The sequence below is a fragment of the Pteronotus mesoamericanus genome, unplaced genomic scaffold, assembly GCF_021234165.1.
Source record: "Pteronotus mesoamericanus isolate MK-2021 breed Mesoamerican mustached bat unplaced genomic scaffold, CSHL_Meso_final contig_173, whole genome shotgun sequence".
Taxonomy (NCBI): Eukaryota; Metazoa; Chordata; class Mammalia; order Chiroptera; family Mormoopidae; genus Pteronotus; species Pteronotus mesoamericanus.
This window is the reverse complement of record NW_026555072.1, coordinates 7,896,490-7,903,542: the sequence shown is the minus strand read 5'-3', so window position 1 is coordinate 7,903,542 and position 7,053 is coordinate 7,896,490. Positions and strand designations below refer to the sequence as shown.

The 7,053-nt window shown below is 38.4% G+C and overlaps 1 pseudogene; it reads right to left on the bottom strand.

Annotated features, from left to right (window-relative positions):
• Nucleotides 1-6,311: 6,311 nt before the first annotated feature.
• Nucleotides 6,312-6,768, bottom strand: LOC129065159 (ubiquitin-conjugating enzyme E2 N-like; annotated as a pseudogene).
• Between the last annotated feature and the right edge of the window lie 285 nt (nt 6,769-7,053).

Sequence of the window (7,053 nt, the reverse complement as noted above, 5' to 3'; positions counted from 1 at the left end):
GGGGTTGCCAGACTTGTATCAGAGAAAGTAGATTTCAAAACAAAGGCCATAAAAAGAGACCCAGAGGGGCACTTTATAATACTTAAAGGAAAACTCTATGAGGAATACATCAACATTGTAAACTTATATGCTCCCAATATAGGAGCCCCCAAGTTTATAAGGAAATTGTTGGATGACTTCAAAAAAGATATAGACAGCAACACACTGATAATAGGGGGTTTCCACACGCCACTGTCAAAAATGAACAGATCTTCCAAACAAAATACTAATAAACATATTGTGGTGCTGAATAACACACTGAATCAACGAGACTTAAGGGACATATATAGAACCTTCCATCCCAAAGAAGCAAAATACACATTCTTTTCAAATGCTCATGGCAGTTTTTCAAAGATAGACCACATGATAGGACACAAAGCAAACCTCAGCAAATTCAGGAAAATTGAAATAATACCAAACTTTTTCTCGGACCACAAGGGCTTGAAACTGGAAATCAATCTCAAAGAGAAACTTCAAAAAATTGCAAACTCATGGAGACTCAACATTAGACTATGAAACAATGAATGGGTCAATAATGAGAAAAGAGAAGGAATCAAAAAATTTCTGTAAACAAATGAAAATGAAGAGACAACAGTCCAAAACCTATGGGACACAGCAAAGGCAGTCCTGAAAGGGAAGTTCATAGCAATACAGGCTTACCTATAAAAGATAGAAACATTTCAAATAAAAGACCTAACACTACAACTTCAAGAACTGGAGAAACAACAACAAATAAATCCCACAGCAAGTAGAAGGAAGGAAATAGTCAGGATTAGAGCAGAAATGAATGACATAGAGACGAAAAGAACAATTCAGAGGATCAACCAATCCAGAAGCTGGTTCTTTGAAAAGATAAATAAAATTGACAAGCCTTTAAGCAGACTCATCAATCATAAAAGGGAGAGGACCCAAATTAATAATATCAGAAGTGAAAGAGGAGAAATAACAACTGATACCACAGAAATACAAAGGATCGTCAGAAACTACTATGAACAATTATATGCCAAGAAATTTGAAAACCTTGATGAAATGGACAAATTTTTAGAAAAGTATAATCTTCCAACACTGAAGGAGGAAGAAACAGAAAGCTTGAACAGACCGATAACAGCTGTAGAAATTGAAGCAGTCATCAAGAAACTCCCAGCACACAAAAGCCCAGGGCTGGACGGTTTCACAGGAGAATTTTACAAAACATTTAAGGAAGAGCTAAACCCTGTTCTTCTCAGACTATTCCAAAAAATCCAAGAGGAGGAAAAACTCCCAGACTCTTTCTATGAGGCCAGCATCACCCTAATCCCACAACCAGATAATGACCCTACAAAGAAAGAAAACTACAGGCCAATTTCGCTGATGAACATAGATGCTAAAATCCTCAACAAAATATTGGCAAACAGCATCCAGCAATACATTCAAAAGATTATCCACCACGATCAAGTGGGATTCATCCCAGGCATGCACAGTTGATTCAATATACACAAATCAGTAAACGTGATACATCACATAAAGAAAAGACAAAAACCACATGATCATCTCGATAGATGCAGGAAAAGCATTCGATAAGATACAGCACCCATTTATCATCAAAACACTCAGCAAATTGGGAATAAATGGGGAATTCCTGAATGTAATAAAGGCCATATATGAAAAACCTACAGCCAATATCATACTCAACGGGCAAAAACTGAAAGCTTTCCCACTAAGTTCGGGAACACGCCAAGGATGTGCGCTCTCACCGCTTCTTTTCAACATCGTATTGGAATTCCTATCCACAGCGGTCAGACAAGAGAAAGAGATAAAGGCATATAAATAGAAAAGGAAGAAGTAAAGCTATCATTGTTTGCAGATGACATGATAGTGTACATAGAGAACCCTGTAAACTCTACCAAAAAACTCCTCAACCTAATAAGCAAATTTGGCAAAACAGCAGGATACAAAGTCAACATTCAGAAATCAAAGGTATTTTTGTATACCAGCAATGCAGTAGAAGAAGTAGAAATCAGAAAAAAGTACCATTCGATATAGCAAGAAGAAAAATAATGTACCTAGGTATAAATTTAGCCAAGGAGGTAAAAGTCCTATACACAGAAATCTATACAACATTGAAGAAAGAAATTAAGGAAGACACAAATGGAAGCATATATCATGCTCATGGATTGGAATAATTAATATCATCAAAATGTCCATACTACCCAAAGCAGTTTATAGATTCAACGCAATCCCTATTAAGATACCAATGACATATTTCACAGAAATAGAAGAGACATTTCAAAAATTTATATGGAACCATAAACGACCCTGAATAGCCTCAGGAATTTTGAGAAAGAAAAACAAAGTAGGAAGTATCACAATACCGGACATCAATCTCTACTACAAAGCCACTATACTCAAAACAATCTGGTACTGGCACAAGAACAGACCCATAGACCAGTGGAACAGAATAGAAAGCCCAGAAATAAGCCCAGGTCTCTACGGGCATCTCATATTTGAGAAACGGGGCAGAAGCATAAAATGGAGCAATAATAGCCTCTTCAACAAATGGTGTTGGGAGAGCTGGACGGTTACCTGCAAAAAATTGAAATTGAATCATCAGCTGACACCATGCACAAAAATAAACTCAAAATGGATAGAAGACTTAAAGAAATCACTCGGCTCCACTCTAAGAAAACAAACGATCCAATCAAAAAATGGGCAATGGACCTAGGCAGACGCTTTTCCAAGGAGGAGATACAGATGGCCCAGAGGCATTTGAAAGGATGCTCAGCATCACTAGCCATCAGAGAAATGCAGATCAAAGCCACCATGATGCATCACCTCACACCGGTCAGAATGGCCATCAGAAACATATCAACAAACAACAGGTGCTGGCGAGGCTGTGGAGAAAAGGGAACACTAGTACACTGTTGGTGGGAATGCAGAGTGGTGGAGCCATTGTGGAAAGCAGTGTGTAATTTCCTCAAAAAGCTGAAAATGGAACTGCCTTTTGATCCAGTGATTCCCCTGCTGGAACTATAACCTAATACCAAAACGCCAATAGAAAAGAACCTATGCACCTCAATGTTCATAGCAGCACAATTTACAATAGCCAAGTGTTGGAAGTAACCTAAATGTCCATCAGTAGATTATTGGATCAAAAAGTAATGGTACATATACACAATGGAATACTACACAGCAGAAAGAAAAAAAGAACTACTAAACTTCGTGACAGCATGGATGGACCGAGAAAGCATTATGCTAAGCGAAATAAGCGAGGGGGCGAAAGACAAATACCATTTGATCTCACCTATAAGTGGAACCTAACCAACAATACAAAGATGCAAGGAAAATAAGATCAGCAACACTGGAAGGAAAATAAATCAAGAGAGACAAGAGGGAAGGAGGGCAGGGAGACAGGGAAAAGGAAGGGAAGGGGGAAGTCAAGGAACATATAGCAAGGACTCATGGACAAAACCAAAGGGGCAGAGCTGAGGGAGGGAAGGAGGGAGGGGGCAAGGGAAAATGGTGGGGGGTAGGCAGAGACACATGTATTGGAAAAAATAAATTAAAATAAAATTAAAAAGAAAAGATGGGACTAGATGCAAAGGAAACTTATTGGGAGAAACATCCCAATAAAGGAGCAGTAGTAGGAAGGAAGAGCAATCAGGGAGCAATTCAGGTCTGACCCCTGAGAAAGGAGAGGGAAATGAGAACCAGGTAAAAGTGCCTTAAATGCAAGAGAGCTATGAGAAAGTCTCAATTGGGTGGATGGGAAGCCCAGAGCAAAGATTGTCCATCAGAGAAGTCCTGTATCAGGCAGAATGGCCTAACTGGTGCCCCATCAGGCTGTCATTGGGTGAAAGAGCCCGAGGAGAGTGTAGCCTTGGCTGGAACACAGCTAATGGGAACCATGCTCCTCTAAGAAGGGTTTCACGAAGGGAGTTCTATATGGTATAGCACTATGGCTATCACAATGGGCTAAGTTAAGTTGCATCCTAGTCAGTACTATCTTTTCATATTAGTTTCTGGTTTGGGTCAAACTCTTGTAAAAGACTCTCTAAAGACATGAAATCAAATGGAATTTTTGAAGAAAATAAGTATGACCAAGAGTATTTTCTGCAGAGTAGTTGAAGCATTTAATCAAAGAAATATGGTATTTGTTGAAAAATCAGCTTAAAAATTTCCATTTGAAAAAGAGCAATACGGGTGTCAATTTGTCTTATTTGATTCCTTAAAGGAAGCTAGGCTATGTCTTCTTTTTGGCATAACTGAAAAATTGGAAGTTTTGATAATTCTTGATTCTCTACCTATTTACTTGTAGTACTCAGATTTATTTAAAAATTCTATTTCAGCCCTGGCTGGTGTGGCCCAGTGGATTGAGTGCCAGCCTCCGAACCAAAGGGTTGCTGGTTCAATTCCCAGTGCAGGGCATATGCCTGGATTATGGGCCAGGTCCCCGGTAGAGGGTGCTTGAGATGCAACCATACATTGATGTTTTTATCCCTTTCTTTCGCCCTTCTTTCCCCTCTCTAAAAATAAATAAATAAAATATATATAAAAATTCTGCTTCAGAGGGATGTCAGAAATGTAATAGTAGAATAAGACAGGAGGGATAAAACAAATCTACTTTTTAGCTACTTTTTCCTGTGATATAAAACCCCATTTTCCATGTTTCAACTTTATATCCCTTGCCATTTGTAAATCAATCAGAAAAAGCTTTCCCTTTATCCTCTCAGGTTCAGTGTTTGGGGGCTTGTGAATTAAATTGACAAAAGACAGATTAGCAAGAGAAAAGGCAGATTTTAATCATGTACATAGGGGATTTTACAGAGAAATATGACTGAAAGGGGCTGGTGAGAATTTAAGGCTTATAGACCAATTTAACTGGGGGAGGGGATAGGATAAAGAACACTTATGAGAAAACAAACAACTTTTTGTAAAAATAAATGGACCTTTAGGAGAGGAAGATACAATGGTTGTGTGACATCAGTTTAGATGTGGTATGGAGACTTCTCTTTTTTAAAAGTATATTTTATTGATTATGTTATTACAGTAGTCCCATTTTTTTTCTCCACTTTATCCCCCTCTGCCATGTACCCCCTTTCCCACCCATAGCCCTCCCCTTTTAGTCCATGTCCAGGAGTCGTACATATAAGTTGTTTGGCTTCTCCATTTCCCATACTATTCTTAACCTCCCCCTGTCTATTTTGTACCTACTATTTATCCTGCTTATTCCCTGTACCTTTCCCCCATTCTCCCCTCCCCCCCGATCTCCATTCCCATGATTCTGTTCCTGTTTTAGTTGTTTGCTTAGTTTTTGTTTTTGTTTTTTAGCTTCAGTTGTTGATAATTGTGAGTTTCTTGTCATGTTACTGTCCATAGTTTTGATACTCTTTTTCTTAGATAAGTCCCTTTAACATTTCATATAATAAGTGCTTGGCGATGATGAATTCCTTTAACTTTATCTTGTCTGGGAAGCACTTTATTTGCCCTTCCATTCTAAATGATAGCTTTGCTGGATAGAGTCATCTTGGATATAGGCTTCTCATTTCTGGTGACAACTTAGTCTCTTCCCTGGTTGCTTCCAGGGATGGGCTTTAAAACAATTGAGTTTTTTTGGAGGCTTTGGTTTTAGGCAGATCAAGAATTTCAGGAACTCGAATGCCTTCTGTTTAAAATAATTTTTATGCCACTGTGGCGTATTCTGTATTCTTTCAGTGATGTGGATACTAAAATATTGTATTGTCACATAATTTGAGGACCCAGATCAAAGGAAATGTGTTAAGACCCAGTAATATTGCTGGCATTATATCAATGGTTTAGTGTTTATTCACTAGAAACAATTTAATGATGGTGGAAAAAAGAAGCTCTTCAGCATTTCTCTGTTGGCATACTTGTTAGAACCAAATCTTTGGAAAAGAAAAAAATTACAACTCTTCCAATTAAAACATAGTAATAAAGAAAAACACCCATACTCCTGCAGCTAACCCTGATAACTACCTTCATTCACAGTGCTTTATAATTAAATCATGATGGGGGAAAAGAATAAAAGCAGAAAGGGGCCACTGCTTTTAAACATTTCGCAACAATCCAGATAATACTTCTAGCCTCTGCTCATGCTTTTAAACAGTGAATCAGGACAAGACTTAGATTTGCTAATGTGCATTTAATCACCAAAGAACTGGAGATGTTGGGCTTTTATTCTGTAATGTTTCTAAGACTGTATCCATTAAATGCAAACAAAAAAGGAAGTCTTGGCAGAACAGGAGAAGTGATGCACACTTGATGATCAGATTGATTTAAATATTATTCATGGCGTATAGCCTAGTCCATGCTCTAACTGTTTCTGTGGCTTGGGCTTTGTCGGTCTTCCATTGCTCTGCTACATCATTTGCTAACATATCTTCTGGATTGGGAGCACTTAACAAAACCTGGGTTGATAGCAGAACTGGGTGGATCTGCAGTGCTGGGGACTACTTATCTTTCAAAATATCTAAACATATTCTTCCCAACTTGTCTACATTAGGATGATAAATTTTGGTCATGAAATGTATTTTAGGTGCTGCCATCAGGTATTCTTCTGGAAGAAATAGTTCAAGTTTAAAAGTCCCTCCCTCAAAGTGGGAATCCTGGGGACCAGCAATGACCACATGAAAATAATGGGCATTGCTCTCATCTGGTTCTGCTTTAATGCCGAGAACATTCTGCCAGCAAACTCTGGGTCTCCTTGATAATCCTGCAGGGCAGCCTGGCCATCTTGTCAGATCTGAAGTTCAGCCTCTGGTCTAGTCTCATTTAAAGTTTTTGACTAAAAATAAAAAACAGTGGGTTTTGTTGTTTTGTTGATGTTTTAAAGTTGGGCATCTCTGAGAAGTATAGGCAAGAGGAGTATATAAGGTATGAGTTTGCTGGCATGACCAGAGTGGCCTTTGCCCAGAGTGGTGTAGGACTAAATAATTTACTCAAACTTGAATTAAGAGTGTATTTGATGATCTATTAGAAGTGGGCAGCTACTTGATACCTTTGATTCCTATTATATTT